Source organism: Ursus arctos, unplaced genomic scaffold, assembly GCF_023065955.2.
Source record: "Ursus arctos isolate Adak ecotype North America unplaced genomic scaffold, UrsArc2.0 scaffold_10, whole genome shotgun sequence".
NCBI lineage: Eukaryota > Metazoa > Chordata > Mammalia > Carnivora > Ursidae > Ursus > Ursus arctos.
In genome coordinates this window covers 36,029,739-36,050,864 of record NW_026622764.1, presented here as the reverse complement: position 1 = coordinate 36,050,864, position 21,126 = coordinate 36,029,739, and the positions used below count along the sequence as shown (strand labels likewise).

Below are 21,126 nucleotides of genomic sequence, written 5' to 3'. Positions count from 1 at the left end.
ACAAAATAAACAACAGGCTACCTGACAGGGACAAACAAGAACGCACATCACTGCACACACCACCAGTTCCTTGGGTCTCTTTAATCACGAAGGGCTCACAGTCCACTATTCTGTCACCTCATGGGGTCTTCTCATCTGCACTACAGGCCGGACACACTTCTAGGTGGGAGACTGGGTGCAAATTAAGGCAAGGCTGCTGCTGTCAGAGACATCCCCACCTCCCCACCAGGACACTCAAGGTCAATGGAGGACAAGTGACTATCTCGCAGTGGCTCCCTGTCCTTACCCCACACGGAAGGCCTGACATGCTGGGTCTGCACTCCATAAAATCCATAAAATCACTCCATAAAAACATGTTTCTTTGGAATTGAGGAGAAAAGAGAAACCTCCCTTCCTTTGCATCCGGGCTGCCACTTCGGTTGGCACGGCAGAACGCCTCTTCTGGCTGGCAAGGGTTCATCCCGGAGCTTTCGGACCTTAGCCTGGATCTAGCTGCCAAAACCTTTTACTGTCCCATCAGCAGATTAGAGTCTTGGAACAAGCAGGCCCCTCCAGACCATCTGCCTTTTCCCAGCCAAAGGCTGGGCCTGGCACCTGAGGTGAGCTGTCCTGCTGACTCGTCTTTTCTGAATGACCACATCCCCCAAGTCTCCCTCAACTGGTGGCCAGCTGGAAATCGCCATGGCAACAATACCCATAGTGAAAACCTCTCGCCCCCTCCTCTATTCAGTGAGGCTGGTGGTTGGATTCTTAGCAGCCTGAAACCCACACTCATTGCCCAAGATCCCAGCACCAGCCTCGAAAGAATACAAAGCACAGCCCCTCACTGGCAAGAACAGGTAAGGAGGTAAACATGACAGGGCTGCTGCTTCTCAAGAACAGTAAGAGCTCATGTGCTATTTCTTCTTTTCTCTTCCCTAAACACAGGGCAGGACAGAATACCCAGCAAGGCAACACTGAAACTTCGGCTAAAGAGAAGACAACAGCCATCAGAAAATCAACACCCTGGCCGCCGCCGGGGAGCTCCCCTGGTTCTGCTGGGACCCAGTCCGCTGTCCCAGCTCTTTTCTGCCTCTTTGGAATGGATACTGTCCAAGAAGGGCTGCTCAACGGAGAAGCCGAGCAAGGCTGTGCCCGCCCGTGTGCTTGCCGGTGAGGCTGAGCGGGAGCTGCGGGGGCCACACACTGGGCAGCGGCACCTCCAGCCCCGAGGAGCGTGTCTCCGGGCAGCGCTGCACGGCTGGACGGCCTTGGGAGAACGTGTGGCTCCCCTGCCGCTGTACAGCTTCTCGCCTGTGGATCCGCCAGGGGTGGCTGAACTCACCTGCGTGTGCAAACCTTCGCCCCAGACCTCGCAGCTGTACCTGCCGTTCCCAGGCTGGCGCAGCTCCTGGCTCAGTAACTCCTTCGCCCACAGCTCCCGCTTCTGGACTGCTGGGTGTGACAGCCCCAAACCGGGCTTTGCTTCAAGGCGCCTGCTTCACTCGTGCCGCCGACAGGGTCGCGACAGGCAGCCTCTGACTCGTGGACGAACACGTGCCATCGGCGACTGCAGCCGTGAGGGTGGCACCGGTCCCAGGTACCGCGGGCCTGGCACTTTCCAAGTTTAGATGGTCAGGGACGTGGCTCTGGACCACGTGGAGATCTTTGACCGGTGCCTTCCCAAAGACAGCACATTTCAACTCTGGGGAGCCTGCCCCTGGAAACAAACCCGGATTCCCAGTCACGGGATCATTGGGGGTGGATGCTGATGTTGTTCTCAAATGTTCCATCCCGTCAGTGGAGGGTCAGCTGCTGCAAAATACCGATGTGGAAGAGAACATGGGTCACCTGGGAGTTTCGGTGCTAGCAGTGGGGCTCACCGAACTTGCGGTTGCCTGTCAGCAGGTCCAGGTGGTCCTGAACATGCTGTCACATCCGGTGAAGGCGGTGCTCTAGAACCGTCTTGCACACCTGGCAGGACATGGCCTTATTCTCGTGGTTTCTATTCTCTCCAAAAGTCAGCTCGTCTTCACTGGCATCACTAAGCTCATTCACCTCCTCAGCTATGCCTGCCTCAGTGGGGTCTTCAAACTGCAAGTCGTCATCCCCGGGGTCATCCAGCTGGAGCGCATCCATCCGCCCAAAGCCGGGCTCTTCGGAGTGGTTGCTATTGCTCACACAGGAACTGGTTCCCCTGGTGAGGTCTGTTTGCACTATCCGGAGGAAAGAAGCTATTTTTACTAACGTCTCCATTGCTCTGAACTTTGCATGGCTGGGGGGAGCTTGTGCTGATAGGATGGCCGTGCGGACAGTGCCCATGACTGGCTGGGTCATCATCCTCGTAGCAGGCGGGGAAGGAGCAGGGGCATCCTGGTCAGAGGCTGGTGGCAGTGGCTGCTGCAGCAGTGTCATTGGTAACATTTCCCTCCTCCTCTTTATAGCTTCCTCCAGCATCGCTAGGTAACGCATAGTTCCCATCAGGACCAAAGTGCCCCCACCATCCCAGCGTTCTTCAAGGGGACAAGTGGGTTCTGCTGAGCTACAACTCCAGGCTGCCAAAGTGATCTTTTTAAAAAATTAAAATAATATGACTTATCCACTTAAACCTATCATTACCTTCTCTCAGCCCTTAGAATCAAAATTATTTCTACATATTCTACAGGATCTTATATGACCTGTTTATCTTCACAGTGGCCTTTTCGACCATTCTTTCCTTTTGTTCAATATACACTCATCACACTGGTCATTTTCAATTCTTTCTCAGCTTAGAGAATTTCACCATGGAGGTTCCAAGGCTTTGCGTTGTTCTCTTCTCAGCATTTCACACAGCATAACAAAATTAAAAAAGAAAAATAAAAAAAAACTTCATCTTTTTCTAGAAATGTCATCTCTTTGGAGATTATTTCTATGACCATCCCATATAATACACAGCTTTTCCCAAAACATCATGTTACTCTCTATTATAATGACATTCCTTATTGTTTAAAGCATTATTAAATATTAACTACATATTAAGGTATTATTAATACTTGAAAACTATGTTATGTTAGATATTAACTGTTTTGTCTCCATGATTTTTTTCTCTGTTTTGAAGCAGACCAGCCAGACATTTGTGCCCCTCTCTCACTCAGATACGCTTCTTCTTGTGAATGATATTAAGGTGTGAATTGTAGAGAAGAAAATAAAAAGACCCTTACAGAAAATAGGATCTCTTATTTTGTTCTCTGGAAACCTAAGTTCCTTAAGAATTCTGTGAATAGAGAACAGAGACAGATGAGTGCCTCTGAGGAGAGAAAAGATTGAATAGGAGAGCCTGTAGTGATTTATTCTAGGTCTGAGAGAGAATGGTGTTCCATGATAGTAATACCTACATGCCACTACCTTGCAGAGACCCGAGGCAGTGGCTTCAACTCCAGATCGATGATCTCATGGTTTGGCTTGAAACGTTCTAGAAAAGATTGGTGAATGTGAGGTTGCACATTAGCAGCAGCATGTCATAACCTCAAGGTATTACTGAGCACGGATAGGGAGCACATCAAAGATATCCATGATGGGATAAAGACACGGGAATTAACCTCCCTTTTTATCACCGCAGTTGAATTGTATTGTTGAGAAGCCCTAGAGAAAGGAGCGTGGTCTGAGTAATACATTAGATTCAATTCCCTGCTGTCATTATAAGATAGGACCTCAAAGTCAGTTTTAATATGATTTCAGGTCAATAAAGAAATGTGGCTTTTTGTTCTCACACCTGAATTTTTTGTGTAGGGTTCACATGGAGAACGCTCAGTTCTTCTCATAGTTGTTTACCACCCATGTGCTCAAGCTTACATCTGCTCGGATGAATATGACATACCCAACATCTGCTAGACTTACTGGTAAAGAATAGGAACACAATACGTATCTTTGTTAATCAATAATAAAATGTGATCTGATTTTTGCAGGAGAAGAAAGGAAAACTCAGTGAGGTAAAATAACTCAGCCAAAATGAAACAACTCTTTAATACCCGAGTCTGGCCTTTGCTTATGAACCTTGAGCTCTTAGCCCCTGTGCTGAAGCTTCCTCTGTGTGAGGAAGGCAACAACCCCAAACTCGTAACTCTGGCATTTAGAGCATTCCTAAAAACCATGCGTCATGAGAATAGATAGACGATGAGCTAAGATGAGTGTCCTGAGAGGACTGGGGGCCTAAAACACATTTGGGAAGGTTAATCAGAGGTCAGATTTTTTTTTTTTTCTGAAAAATTAAACTCTTAAGAAAATACTGGGGAATTTAGGTGACATAAATCGTGCAGCAAGTAGAGGCAGCAAACTGTGGTTGTGGTTTAGCTACTAGTGTTTAGTTCAGCAGGATGACTGAGGAGGAATAGTTGGGGGTCTGGTCAATTTAGAAGTCACAGTGGAAATTACTTAGTCTTTCAGGTTCTCTATACCATCATCCTCTGTTTTCTCTATGCCTTATATATTTATGATTCTTTTATAATTTATATCAAGATGTATCAAGCTTATTTTATTTTTCAATCAATAAATTGCAGAATTATACCACAAATGCACGTTTCAGTTGATGCCTATAAAATAAATGTTGCCATTTATATTACAAAACCTTCCAGAAATTCCTGTTAATTTCCTAATACACATTTTAGTAGGTATTAGCTTTATTACTGACAAACGAACATAAATTAACACTTCTTTCACACCTGTAAACAAAAGTGCCTATAAGGATAAGCTAGAGAATCATTTTCTTCAGAGATCTCTTTATCACGTATTTGAATAAAGATGATATTAGAGTAAAAATAGTTTTCTCAAGAAAAAAAGGAATTTTTCTTTCCTATGCTGAATAAGTCAATAATGATTAATTAAAATAGAGTAAAAAAAAAAAAAGAAATTCCCCAGCTAATATGAAGCAACATAGTAATGACTAATAGCCTCAATAGGCAATTAGATGATCAAAAAGATTTAAAAATGATGAACATATAATCTATGAGAATGGAAAATGCAACCTTTGCCAAGGAACAGGAGATTTTAGGCCATTTCTGGAGGCAGGAACTAGCTCCCACATCACTAGTCTATGTCACACAGGTAGGAGAGCTGTGGAAGTGATAAATGGGAAGGAAGACAGAAGTGGCACTTTCTTACAGATCCTAACAGGTGTAACCAAAAATTCTGAAATAAGTTCAGTTTAAGAAGTAGTTTTAAATGTCTCCTACAGAGTGATGAAACTTCTGCGGTTAGTAGATAATTGGTGACAGAAGTCCTGGAATTAAAGAAAGAATACACCACCTTTGAGCTTCTTGTGGACCCTTAAGTCCCATTGGATACTCACCTAATTAACAGCAAGTGTCCCTATTAAGGGGAATTACCACTCCAGTGAAGTGGGAGACCATGTCATCAGATTTAATTTAGTTCCATGGAAAAGGTGCCAAGTGGATGCATGTCCTCTTAAAAAGCACATTTCAATTACTGCAGGTCACTGTATTTAGTGAGAACATAGAAAAGTAGGAAAAAGTTCATCAAAGTTATGGCAATTTTGTGGTAATACAAACTAAATGGACAAACTCATTCTGTGAAATAAACTTTAATTTTTTAAACAAAGCATCTAATTTAAAGATAGTGCTATGTTCAGTTAACTTTATGTGTTCAGCTTATATATGTAAAGCATAACATGTTAAATAATGAACCCAAATCCTAAATAATCTAGTAGGATATTAATTTGGCATCTAACACAAGGAAAACACAATATATCATATATAGTCTTCCCATTGTATTATTTTCTTCACACACAAAATTAAAAGTGCTGTTTATAATATCATTCTTCAATACCAAATTTTTTATTCACATACCATCACTTTCCAATATATTTTTCCAGTTTAAGTCATAGGGAACAAGTCACAAATATACTTTTGTAGCCTAGAGATTTCAATTAGGAAATCTAAATTTTCCTCACAATCCAAAATGCAGTGCTGCCATTCTTATATAAAATGGAAGATTTACCTAAATTTACTAAAAGAAAAAGCTATTTTAATGGTTTAAGTTAAATACTTATTTCATTAGTGAATTAATTCATTTTTAGCCAATTTCCCAAATTCACATTTTAAATGAACCCTTGAAGGAACAATTAAGATTGTTTCCTAATCAGCATGCCATCAGATATCAATACTATCAGACTAGTCTTTTTTTTGAATTATTTTTTAACTATTACATTAAATAAAATACTAATGAATAACAAGTGGAACAGGTAGTCACAGCATGTACAACCAAGGAAGGGCTAACATGACAATGTATAAAGATCTTTAACAAATCAAAAGACATAATGAGGCATTTCCAAACAGAGGATATTCAAATGGTTAATAAACACCTTAAAATGTAAGTACCTAAATAGTAACCAGATAAATGCAAAACAAAACCAGCATGAAATAGTAAGGACTACACATAGATACTATGTATCTAAAATCTGAAGATAGCTATAACTAAGTGTTGTAAGTGTGATGAAGATGTGGTTCAATAAGAAACTCTATGTATCTCTGGTAGAAGTCTAAAGCGTTACAATGGATTTGAAAAACATTGTGTGATTATCTACCAAATAATGAAATTTGTGTATACGACACAGCAATTCCAAACTCAGATGTGTGTGTGCGTATATATATACACACATACAAATTAAGCATTTCTACAGAAATCATCATTTTTTAACTGCCAAGACTTGAGAAAATCCAAATGCCCTTGAACAATATGATAGATAAATAATTTCTTGTATATTCTTTCCAAGAAATTTAATAAATAAACATACTTTAACTTCATGCAACAAAACAGTTGAAAAACATAGTGTAGTCACATGCAAAATTCAAATGTTAGGATTCAATTTAGGCAAATTCAAAATGAACCATAGTGCTAGCAGTCAAATAGTTGGAAGAAAGAGAAGGAGGAATCAGTGAATGAGGAAAATATCATTAAAAGGTGGAGCAGTGTCTAGGATGCTGGCAATGTTCTCTTTCTTGATTGTGTGGTGACTACATGAAAATATTTTGATAGATCATTGACCTTACATTACACTTTCGTGCGTTTTTAAGGATGGTGTGTAATTCAATCATTTAAACAGCGGGACAAGAGAGGAGAGAAAAAGTAACTTGGCATTTGGGAGGAATGTACTTGAATTAATCCTGAATTGGTCAGGCAGATTGAGTCTAGAGAGGCAGGTGGGCCATTATCATGGTGAGCTTTGCATTATGTTAAGAGATTTGGATTTTATCTGAAAAAAAAAAAATCAGAAAAGCATTGAAGAGGAGCAGGATCTATCTTAGATATTTATTTAGCCATCATGGGGTAGAAATTGTTTTGGGTGCAAGACTGAAGTTGGGTAGACTAATTGGGAGACTGAGAGTAAGCCGGTAGAATTAATACTAAATAAAGAGCACTTAAGCATGCTGAATTATGAACTATTTTCTGAAAAGAAAAAAAAAGAGAGAGAGAGAGAAAGAGGAGATGACAGAATTATGCTCCTGAAAAACAGAGGGGTTAATGTTAGAAATCTGGTGAAAAAAATAGAATCATTTTAGGAGAAGTATGTAAGCAACAACCACAGAAGTATAGAAGATTTTGCTTAACAAAGTAGCAAGTTTGCAAAATCTGAGATAGCAAAATTCCAGGTGATGTCGAAATTGAAGGTATAAATGAAACCTCTGTTGTTGGATCAGAGTAGAAGATAATGGTATGATGTGTGTGTGTGTGTGTGTGTGAGAGAGAGAGAGAGAGGTATAGAAGTAATTATAAATATGTGTACATACACAGATATGAAAACATATATTTTCTAGTTCTGTCTGCTGAGACAGCCTATATGCAGTGACACCACAAGAGAAATGAGCCATCTTTGCACACAGATCTTGGTTTCTAAGTAAAAGGATCAAGGACTATTCGAATTAATGTTTGATTCTAGGAGGAAGGGCACATCCATCATAAACCATAAAGTAAGGAAAATTTTTAAAAAAGACAAACACAGCAAGCACCAACCTGAAAAAATTCCAGAAGCTAAAACTAGAAAAATTAGAGCAACAAAATTAAACAGGGACCGTATGAATACGACAAAAAGGATAAAAGAAATAACTTAAAGCTCATCCTGACATAAACAAATCATTAAATAAACGTTACATAAGGGAAACATTTTCTTTCTGAAGAATTCCAAATAATAAATGTGTAAGCAATGAAAGAAAAACTCATCATCAGAACAGCACAATAATAGTTGCTATAGCCAAGATCCAGTGATTTAGTGAAAGAGATGGTAAAGATTTAAGAAATAGAACACATGCATAGCCTCAAAGTATCCCACCGAAAATAATTCTAATTACTGTGGTGGTTTTATCACGGGCCTACAAATTATAGGCTAACCCTCCGTTGAGAAGGTTGAGGTTAATTTCCTTCCCTTGAGTGTGAACTGGACCTAATGACTCGCTTCCAACAAATCGAGTGTGGCATAGAAAAAAGTAACTTTGTTATGGCAGACATTTAATCAAATAATCAAGGTTCATGTCACCAGGGCTAAGACGTGGATAGCAGGTATTCCCTGATAGGATGCTATGACGTCACCTGTGGTGTTCTTCCTCAAACCCATAATCCAATCTACTAATGATAAAACATTATCTAAACTGAAATTAAGGGGCAATCTACAAAATATTGAACACTAATTTTCAAAAACGTCAACGACATGTAAACAAGAAAAGAATGAACTGTCACAGATTGAAGAAGACTACGGTGGCATGAGAAAGAAATGCAGTGCAGTGTCCTAGATTGATCCGTAATGGGAACGATAGTAGAAAATCAAAAATGTGGGTAAATCTTAATAATGTTTGTTGTTTAATAAATGTACTTTAATTATATAAGATGTTAACACGATAGGAAGCTGGGTGAAGAGTGCAGAAAACTCTGTAATGTATTTCATCTTCTATAAATCAGAAATTATTTCAAAATAAATTTTAAAAAACTATTTCAAAAAGTAGACTTTAAGAAAAATTATTTCCAAATAAAAAATAAATAATAAAAAATAGTTTAAAAATACATACGGGCTTGTGCTTGTCTTTGAGGTGACCTACACCTAGTTTACACTTTCACATACTTAATAATCCAAGAATATTCATTGAAATTCACAAAACATTACTTTTCATAATAAAATTTTACACCTACTTTGATTTTCTTCGTTGAAATCAATTCTGCTATTTTTTTCTTCAGTATAGACAAGTGGTGTTTTAATTTTCAGACTAAGATATACGCTTAGTGAAAATCTTCACTATTTATAATTAGAGGATGATTTCTAATATTACTATCCTGGGGCATCAGAATTTGCACCAAAGTCTTATTTTTTTTTTATTTTTATTTTTTAAGTAAACTACCCTCAATGTGGGGCTTGAACTCACAATCCTGGGATCAAGAGCCAGCAAGATGCCCCTGCACTGAAGTTTTAAATGGGAATAGTAATGCAGATTACTGTAGAAGGAAAACCCTATTTCTTATTTTTCATACACAGTCTTATTAAAGGGGAGAGTCTTCACCTTCAAGAGGATAGAAAAAGAGATGGTACTGATGATGGATGGGATGCCTTGTATTGTAACACCATAATACGCCTTCTAAAAGGAGACATTTCTGAGTGAAAGGGGAGACTATCTATTATTTTGTCAGAACATCGGTCATCGAACTAGAACTTTCTCAGACTAAGAAGTTCATCCTGAAACAAACAAACAAATACATGTGAGATAAAGGGAAATTTTCCTTTTGCACTTTGTGGGCCAGAACTTAATTTTTAATTGACTTGTTTCTTCTGATGTGAACCAGCAGACAGTGTAACTCAAGGTAACCTTCTGAGTTATTACATACATCCCATTTCATCCTTGCATAGATCTAGTTTCCAGAAACACTAACTCATCACATAAAGCTATTTATGTGATGTACTACATATTTCACATATAGATATATATATATATGTATTAAATTGTATTCAAATCTAGTTCAAAACTCATGTATCTTCAGAATTAGAAAATAATTTTTTGTCTTGATTTCTGAGATTATTAACATTTCTGTACATCACAGAAGTGATCATGTACGGAATATTATTATTAAAATAGAGAAAATATTTGGTATAAATGGAAAATAAAAGAGCGAGTAAAATTTTGGATTATAGAATGAAGTTGAACTGGAAAGAGCAAATTCAATGTAAGTCCTTTAGAAGTAGACCAGAGTCAAGATATGCCAAAGCTACACTTGCCATCTTTGTTACAACTGACATTCTTACTAGGTTGATACTTACAGGTACATAATAAAGATATAAAACAAAATAAGTTTTATTAAATTTTTCTTGAAAAAAACACTGATACACTTTTGTTATTGTTGTTGTTTTTCCTGTAACAATAACCAAAATCTTTCACTGCCATAGCTAGCTCTAATAGTGACACTAATCAACTTGGGTTTTATCAAAGAGCTAGTGGAAATCAGAACACTGAGTGTTGGAATTTATCCACAAAGATTTATGGGTTGTTTTATTTTTAAGAATAAATATTGCATAGTGTAGATTTTAAGAAAAAAATCACTTTCATCATTCAATCCCAGCAATAAATTTATATTCATCCCCTGATGACAAAAGCTACAGTAGTATTACTCTCTCTCAGAGTGAAAAAGTACTGTCAATTTCTAAACAGTAACAATATTGGACATAGTGTTTCTTTTCCATATTCCACCTCATCCTCTGACAATGAGTGAAGAAGAATAAAACAGCTTTAGAAGTATCAGACAGGGATTTTCTATTGAAGAAAGAACAGCAAGTTTCTACGCAAGGACTGTCGTTTTTGGCTTTGGGGCAGAAAATGTGTAAGTAAAGAAAACAACCCAATATATAAACACACGAAGTTCAACCCGAAGGCAACTCTTTGCCTAGTCCTTATTGAAGTTTATTCATTTATATATCTTGGCAAAAGAATTTCAACAGCATCTGACATTTACTAACATAGTGTATGAGGTTTCTGCTGACATCTCCAAGTGCCATGTACATTTCTTTTTTTTAGACCTTTTTAAGTTTAGAAATGTCTGTAGTTTTGTGATCCCAAGTAGAAGAATGTGTGTCAGCACACGTATAGACCAGAGGATGAGGACAAGAAAAAATAAGCCAACATTTTGTCATAGATATCATGTTGAAAACTAAAAAATTGCTACATTCCTTTAAATAAATATTTGGTTTTAAAAAAATTTATTCACACCTTTATTAGCCTACATGTATTATTAAATATGTGGACACATGACCAAGTCTCTGAAAAGCATTTCATGAAGATATTGGCTGTGGGGTTTTATTTATTTATTTATTTATTTGTTTGTTTGTTTGTTTGTTTATTTATTTATTCATTCATTCATTCATTTATTTGAGAGAGAGAGACAGAACACGAGCAGGGGAGAGGAGCAGAGAGAGAAGGAGAAGTAGACTCCCCACTTTCCCCGCTAAGCGGGGAGCCTGACACGGGACTTGATCCCAGGACACTGGGATCATGACCTGAGCTGAAAGCAGATGCTTAACCAACTGAGCCAATCAGGCACCCCTGGATGTGTTTTTTTTTTTTTTTTTTTTTTTTACCATAGATAAAAAATGTTTTTGAGTTTAGCTAATTTTTAACTGAAATGTCTTATTTTTGTCCCAGCAGCAGCAAAAACAGCAGAATATTTGCTTTTTATTTTTCTCTAAGACATTGGTTTCTAGGATTTTAATTTAGTTTAACTTCTTGGTATCTTCTCATCAAACTTCATTTGGTTTTTGAAATATCATTGAACCTCCTACAAATAACTTTACTCTCTGTATTGAACGCCTTCACTCTATTTATTCTGACTGCTCTGGAAGTCTATTTGCAAGCTATTTCAAAAATTAACTTTCTTCTTCCTTTCTATCTTAAAGATGTGAAGTTTTAGTTCAATAAAACAACTAAAATGCACGTTTGCTGTTAATTATTCAGGCCATAACCATATCAAATATAAGGCTGTCTCCTTTAATAGACATCTAATATGAAGATTTTCAACACATTTATGAGTAACGAAAAGAGGGATTTATAGAACAAGTGGCCAACTATTCTCTTACATCACCTTTTTGTTTTTGTTGAAGTAACTTCACCTTCATATGTTTACACATTTTTAAACTACAATGACCTAATTTTATACATTTAATGGAAGCTTTGATTAAAGCTAATACCCAAATGAAATGAAAATATATAGGATGATAAAAGTATCTTTTACAACTGAATTTTGAAAGCTTCCAGTTGATTCTTCAGCTTCTATTCACAGATAATTGTCAGTAGTGCCTTACACAGGCCACCTGGAAACCTCTCTCAAACCACAGGAATTCTCACTGTTCCACGACTTATTCTCTGCGAGTTCACTTTGCCTTTGGATCACCGTGGGGATGAGAGGTCTTGAAAGAGAATGAATGAATGAACAAACACTCTCTAAGAAACCCAGACCTTTGTGTCTTGGCACAGCAAAAGCAACTTCCTTTTAAATATATCTCTCTACGTGAATACCCTGATTGGTTTTGTATGTGCATGTTTGCAATTCTCTTACGCAGTCGCCCAAGGACGTGCAGTACTTTGAGGCTTCATGCTGATAAATTACAGAACGCTTTTCTTACAGCAAAACAGGTCTGTCTTTAGAACTTCATAATAGCTTCTGATCCATGTAGTGAATTAACATTCTTATTTTGCAGAGTCAAAGTGATTGTTATCAATAGATATTTTCCCCTTTTTAATATATCTCTGTTAATAGTACAGGCTGCAATGACACTTGAACCAAGAAGTCTGTATCTGGCCTGTGAATGGGCCATTTATTCTTGCTCCAAAGCCAATGACAATGAAGTGTCCAATATGCATGAAACTACAATTCTCATAAAATGACTTGAAAATAGATGGCTGAGAATTTATAGCTCTCCTATGACTCTTGTTTGAGGACCTATTCTAATAACCACTTATATGTAATCAGATGGACTTTATGCAACCTCATCTTGTAAATGGACCATGTGAATGTTTCCCTATTATTGCTGCCATAGCTCACAGACTGCATAAGAGTTGCTAGTCATTCTGTACCGAAACAAATTACTACTCAAACAATAGAAATTACAATGGCCTTCACATAAGTCATGCCTCTGTAATGTGGAGAATAATAATAAAAAAAAAAGAAACTGCTTAGGAGTTGTAGAATTCACCCATTAAACTGTCTTTTCTGTTAAATGTGTCACTGAGATATTTTCTATAGATAAAGAAATAAGGGAAATTGCTACAAAAAAAGTATTTTGTCCCACCTCATAAGTCATAGGGTATGTCATGCTATTATACTTTTTAAAAGGCATTTCTGAAATATGATTATATATACAAAATAACTACCCCCAATAGGTCATATTTTGTTTACTCAGTTCTATACATGATTGATTTTGTTTGTGCTTTAAGTAGTGATATCCAAAGTGCTTCAGCTATATTTTCAACACTTGAGAATAGGAAAAACATCTAAGAACTTTTAATAATCTCGAAATTGAGTTTTTTTCTTTGCGTTCAAATGCATCTATTTAAAAATCATGAGATAAGTATTGAATGAGGCCAACATAAGTACTTTTTTAAGTTTGAGAGGAAACAAGCACCCCATTAGCATTAAATATAAGTTGGAGAGTAAAATCTAAAATAACAAAATAAATGCATATACATACACATACATGGAATACATTTTGGAAAAGATGATAAATATATTTTAATATGACATGCTAAAATCATGGATTAGATAATTTAAAAAATCATCTGTAAAACAATTACAGATAGTAAAGCAAAATAGTTATAAAGAAAAAACAACTTAAAACGTTTTTCAACATTACTCAAATTTCTAAATCCATGTCCAAATTTCCAATTCTGTATATGTGATCCAAATAAGATTGGTCTAAATTTAATTAGCATTATGAAAAATTTTTCTATCATGACGAGTAATCATGTTTAAATCAAATTACAGCCCTCGAGGTGAATAATATTACCAATCTAGTTGTCCAGAGCAGACCCGTAATTTAGACAACAGTGAGAGGATTTAAATGTTTTTTTTTTAAAGATTTTATTTATTTATTTGACAGAGACAGCCAGCGAGAGAGGGAACACAAGCAGGGGGATTGGAAGAGGAAGAAGCAGGCTCCGAGCGGAGGAACCTGATGTGGGGCTCGATCCCAGGATGCTGGGATCACGCCCTGAGCCGAAGGCAGACGCTTAACGACTGTGCCACCCAGGCACCCCTAAATGTTTGTTTTTTGATCATTTTTGGGATTTTATATAAAAAATTTTAAATTCTTCATCTTGCAATACGGGGCATACATTCCCACTTGAAAATAATCAATGGTGGTGAAGAAAGCTCCTCTCTTTAGGTTGGATATGCCACCTAGAGTTTATGAGTCCCCATAATCACTTGGTATTTCATAAATGAGAGATCCACATAATTCATTTAACTTTTTCTTCTTGACCTAAGTGTTCAAGTTTGTGAGGAGAGTTCATTTCAGGAGCACAGCTGAATTTTGGTAAATTTCATTCAGAAAGTCTTGATTTTCTTAAAGATGCAACTTGTCCTGTTGAGGCAAAGGAGACATTTTTGCTTCTCAAGTTTTTTTTTGTAGGATTAACAGAGTATAAACTAATTTTAAAAGTGGAAAACCAATGCCTAATAAAAAAGTAATAATAACATTAATTATAATAACAATAATAACACTATCAGGTACTAAGTACTTACACGCTTGAAAATTCTGTGAAAGGTGTTTGTTTGTTTGTTTTTACATTATGGTCCGAAGTCATTTGTACATTCCCACAGCGAACTTGCTGTTTAGTGGAGCCAGAATTAAAAGTGCTTGCCCCCCAATGGTGCACCATGTTTCACTGTGACAGCTCAAAAAGGATTCAGGCATTACGTGGCAATAACTATTTGTAAACCATATCCTTTTTATGCAATTTTTCCGTTCTTTTTTCAGGGTAGTGTGTGTACACGTGTATGTGTTGGTGCATATATAGACATCACATAACAATGGCTGAGCTAGTACCGCTCTGTTTCAAATAATAATGATTTGTAGTACACTTTCACTTTCAGCAGTAACAACTTTATACACACACACACACACACACACACACACACACACTCCCCTTCTTAGAAGAAGCATTGAAATTGTTTTAAAACAAGAAAGCTAAAAGACCCTTAAGACAGTTGAAAGTAAATACAAAACAATTTCTAATTAACAGAAACAACAGAGAAACAAAATAAAATTAGGTTTTGAGAAGCAACATATAGACAGAAAGACAAGTTTTTGGTTATGTTATAACTAGTAAGAGTTCAATACGTTTACTGGTTTTAAAAAAATAGCATAGCTCTAAAAACACCACACAAATCAATTTTAAACAGAAACAGTAACAAAAAATTGATTGCCATATATAGACAAATATATCCAAGAACTTTGTGAAGAAAAGTAAAATAGCTTATAAAAGGGTATAAAAGAAACCTAAATAGATATATAATTTTCAGTGATGAGAAAACTAATATCATAAAATATACATTTTGTTAACCTATATGTTCAACAGAATTATGATTTAACTTAATATAGAAACTCTTTTCAGTTTTCAAGTCCTTTATGAAACTACTGTGGTCAAAATAAACTAAATCAATCAATGCACAGGATGTAGCACAGAGAGACTGAGCGAGATAGCTTTAACATTCCCTCAGTCTGACTAATCTTTAGACAAAGTTCTTAACCTAGGCCCCTGAGACCCCTTTTCTTAAGAGAATTTACTTTAGAAAACTTGCAATTGTAAATGCTTTCTCTGCTCCTTTGGGGTATAAATCTTCTTTCAGCCCCTTGCCAGTGTTATAATTCAGGAATGTCGCAAGGATCTGAAAGTTATTTCTTGGATGTGTAATCATCAAGAAACATAGCACTCTTATTTCCTAATCTCCGTGAAAGTGTATGAATCTAACTTTCATAGCCCCAGTTAACAAACAGGTGATCTAACCCTTTGACCAATTCCCCCTCCCCCAGCTTCATCCAGTACTTTTCTGCTAGCTCATCCCATCACTGAAAAGTTCTCTTGTATTTTATTTCATCAGAACTGAATTCAGTTTTTCTCCCCTATTACAATAATCTTGAATAATGATGTTCTTACCTGTTTACTTGTCCAGGGCAATTTTTCTTTGACAAAACATAGATATGTACATAAGGGACCTTGATATATGATACAAGTAGCAGAACAAATAAGTGAAGAAAATGATCCAATGAATGAATGGTCTTGGAGCAATTGTGCATATGAAATAAGACTGACCACTGATTAGTTTCTAATACTATTAAACAAAAATAAATCTCAGATGCATTTAAGATTTGAATGCACAATAAACAAATGAGAAAGACAATAATAATTTCATTATTCATGAAATATATGCTTAGTAATAGGGAAAATTATTAAAAATATACAATCATGATATATTGTATTATTTCATGAAATTACGTACAAATGGTTGTTACCTTAAGATCATTATTATGAAGAATATAGAGGAAAATGGGTGAGATTTGTATTTAAGACTACTAATCATGGACGATAACTAAGTTGAAAGAAATATTCAGGGACGCCTGGGTGGCACAGCGGTTAAGCGTCTGCCTTCGGCTCAGGGCATGATCCCGGCGTTCTGGGATCGAGCCCCACATCAGGCTCCTCCGCTATGAGCCTGCTTCTTCCTCTCCCACTCCCCCTGCTTGTGTTCCCTCTCTCGCTGGCTGTCTGTATCCTGTCGAATAAATAAATAAAATCTTTAAAAAAAAAAAGAAATATTCAATAGTATATTTTCAAATATACTGAGTAGTGAGATTACTGAATCATATGATAGTTCTAATTTATAATTTTTTGAGAAAACTCGATACTATTTTCCATAATATCTGTACTTATTTATATACATAAATACAAAATACAAAAGTGTACAAGTGTTCCAGTTTCTCCAAAGCCTCATCAATACTTGTTATCTCTTGTCTTTTTGATAAAAGACATCACAACAGGTGTGAGGTGGTATCTTGCAGATTTGATTCGCATTTCCCTGATGGTTAGTGATGTTGAGCATCTTTTCATATGTCTGTTTCCCATCTGTATGTCTTCTTTGGAAAAATGCCTATTCAGTCTTCTGACTGTTTTTAATGGAATTATTATTATTATTATTTGTTGTTTGCCATTGATTTGTGAGTTCCTTATATATTTTGATTATTAATCCCTTATTGGATATGCAGTTTGCAAATATTTCTCCTATTCCATATGTTCCCTTTTCATTTTGTTTATGGTTTCCTTTATTGTACAGAAGCTTTTTAGTTTAATGTAGTCCCACTTACTTTTACTTTTTTTGCCTGTGCCTTTGGTGTCATATCCAAAAATCACTGCAAAGCCCGCGGTCCAATTTTTCCAGTGTTTCTCTCTAGAAGTTTTGTGATTTAAGGTCTTCCTTTTAAGTATTTAATCCATTCGAGTTGACTTTTGTATATAGTGCAAGATAAGGACCCAATTTAATTCTTTTACATTTGAATATCCAATTTTCCCCATCACGGTTTATTAAAGAGACTATCCTTTCTCCATAGGTTATTCTTGACACCCTTGCATAGATTAGTTCATCACATATGTTCCAATTCACTTCTGGGCTCTCTGTGCTGATGTTTCAGTCTACGTGTTTATTTTTTCCAGTGCCATATATAGTTTTGATTATTCCAGCTTTGTAATGTAGTTTAGAATCAGGAAGTAGGATGCCTTGGTTTTGTTCTTCTTTTTCAAGACTGCTTTGGCTGTTCAGAACCTTTTGTGGTTCCATACTAATTTTAAGATTGATTTTTCTATTTCTGTGAAAAATGCCATTATAATTTTTTATAGGGATAGCATTAAATCTGTAGATGGTTTGAATAGTATGGACATCTCACATTATTAATTCTTTCAATCAATGAACTCAGAATATTTTTCCATTTATTTATGTCTTTTTAAATTTATTTTCGGGTATTTTCATGTCACATAATATCCTTTTCTTTTAACTTTAAGAACACCCTTAAAACATTTCTTGTAAGGCAGGGCTAGTGGTGATAAACTCTCTTACCTTTGGGAATGCCTTTATATCTGTTTCATTTCTGAAGGGCTGTTTTGTCAGGTAATATTCTTGGTTGGCAGGTTTTTTCTTCTCAGCACTCTGAATATATCATCATACTTCCTCCTGGAATGCAAGTTTTCTGCTGAGAAGTCCACTGGATAATCTTAGGGGGGTTTCCTTGTGTGTGGGGGTGTGTTTTGTTTGTTTGTTTGTTTCTCTTTTTGCTCTCAAAATTCTCTTTGTCTTTGACTTTTAACAATATGATTATAATGTGTCTTGTGTTAATCCTCTTTGGGTTGATTTTGCTTGAGATAATTTGAGCTTTATATATCTGGATGTCCAAATCCCTCCTGAATTTAGGAGTTTTTAGCTATTATTTGTTTAAATAGACTTTCTGCCCCTTTCTCTCTCTTTTTTCCTCTGGAACTCTTGTGACTCAAATGTTTATTTGCTTGCTGGTATCCCATAATTCATGGAGGCTTTCCTCACTCTTTTTAAATTCTCCTTGCCCCCAACTAGCCAATTGCAAATAACCTGTGTTAGAGTATGCTCGTTCTTTTTTCTGCATGATTGAATCTGCTGTGGAAATTTTCTCTTCAATTTTTCAGTTCTGTAATTTATGCTTCCTCTCCATAATTTCTATTTGGTTCTTTTTTACGGTTTTTATTTATTAATCGGAGTTCTTGTTTTATCTATGCATTGTTTTCCTGATTTCATTGAGTTATGTACCTATATTCTGTTGCATTTCATTGTGCTCAAGATAATTACTTTAAATTCTTTGTCAGGCAATTGATAGATCTCTGTTTTTTTGGAGGGTCAGATGTTGGAGATTTATTAGCTTCCGTTGGTGGTGTCATATTTACCTGATTCTTTGTGATCCTTTTAGCCTGTGTTAGTGTTTGTGCATTTGGAGGAGCAAACACCTCTTCCAGTTTTTATAGAATGTTTTTAGCAGGTAAATACTTTCTCCTCACAGTTCCTTGAGCTAATGGGATTACCTCCAAAAACACAGTGAAGCTGGGTTGGAACCAGTTACAGGGCCACTTCAGAATCTAATGTGGGACTGAGTTTGAAGACTTGCCTCCAAGAACATCAGACTGTTGTCCAGAAGGACTAGAGCTGAATCATGGATCACTTCAAGGTCCTTTGCCAGGACTGAGGTCTGTGAGCCTATAACCTGACACATGGGAGGATGTGACTCCTTCTAGGCCCATTGGTTTATGACACTAGTAGCAAGACAAAGCCCAAGCAGAACTATAGTCCTGTCCACAGGAGGATGGAGCTGTTTCTGGGTCTGTAGCCAGGACCACATTGAGTGAGTCAGCCCCTGGGTGCAAGTCTGCCTTCTCAAAATGGCTTCTAGGTCTTTGACTCCACTGGGTTTTCACAATGTTTTGCCTATATTCTAAACCTGCACAAAAGCCCTTTTGTCTGTGGATGGCTGCCAAATTATTGTTGCTGAAGGGGAATACAAGCAGAGGAACCCCCATTCTGCCATCTTACTGACATCAGTGCTGGACAGCTTAATCAATTACTTCAACAAGATAATTAACTATGCTGGCAAATTTATCCTTCACTCAAAGGACAATAAATACAATGAATTAAAAATACCATCATTATAGATAAAATTGGCACTACCAAAAATGTAGAAGTCATCAGTATTTGAAACAAAATAATACTGGCCCAACAACTGCCTTGGTGTATGTCTTTGTATGTGCCTACACACACACACACACACACACACACACACACACACACACGGTGAATACATACTAATGTGAAAAAAAATATAGAATAATTTACATTGTTAACTAGCATTGATCATTCCAAAGGTCTTCATTCTCTCTTAGAATCATAGGAAATGAATTACCATTTATAAATGTATTTATTTTTATTTTTTATTGACTTACTTTTAGAGATGGGGAGGGGTAGAGGGAGAAGAAGAGAGAGAATCTTAAGCAGGCTCCATGCCCAGAGCAGAGCCTGACACGGGGCTTGATCTCACAACCCCTAGATCATGACTTGAGCCAAAATCAAGAGTGGGATGCCTAACCAACTGAGCCACCCAGGTGCCTCTAAATGCATTTATTTTTAAATCCATCATTTAATTGCAACTTCTAATTATTTATGTGTTAATTAGTTGATTGGAGCAGTATAACACTTCCTTAAGAAATTGTTTATGACTGAATATTAAAACATTTCTAAATATCAACATTGTAGCCAAAGATTAAAAGTAATAGTGAAAGAAGAGAGGACATGAAAGGTTTATGTTACTTACCTTAAATTTATCTTGATGTTTGGAGTAGCCATAATGAATACCTTTCCATTAAGAAAATAACATATCTTGTATAACATTAGTTTAAATATTGTTTACTTATGGGGTGGGAGATACAGGTTTCCAGTTCTGGAATGAGTAAGTCATGGAAATAAAAGGCACAGCATAAGGAATATAGTCTAAGATATAGTAATAGCAATTTATGGGGACAGATGGTAGCTACACTTGTGAACATAGCATAATATATAAACTTGTCAAATCACTATGTTGTACACCTGAAACTAATGTAACATTCTGTGTCAACTGTATTTGAATAAAAAATAATAAATAAATAACAAACAAATAAATAAATATTGGTTACTCATTAATCAGTAATGAAATCAAAGAAAAATTTTTAACTACTTTCTTTCCTCATCTGAAAATTTGTAAGGTAAACTTATCTACCTCATAGGATAGGAATTGCTGGAGCATAGTACCAGCTTCATCATTGCCACTGCCATATTTAGATGAATAAAATCTCAAAGAACAACCATTTTAAATAGAAGTTAATTGTTTTGGTGGCAAAGGGGTTGCCAGTCTAGTGAGTACGCATAACTTGTGTTGTTCATATTAGTTGATTCCAGAATGTGCTGAAGATATTGATAATATTGCTTTTAAAACTGCTTTTCATAATGCACATAATTGATGAAAAAATCTATTTCTGTTGTATTAAAATAAAATCCTTATTTCAGAAAGCTCAGAAATTGATTTAACAAAAT

General features: G+C 36.5%; 1 pseudogene; it reads right to left on the bottom strand.

Annotated features, from left to right (window-relative positions):
* Positions 1-997: 997 nt before the first annotated feature.
* On the bottom strand, positions 998-20,403 carry LOC113251116 (zinc finger and BTB domain-containing protein 39-like; annotated as a pseudogene).
* Between the last annotated feature and the right edge of the window lie 723 nt (positions 20,404-21,126).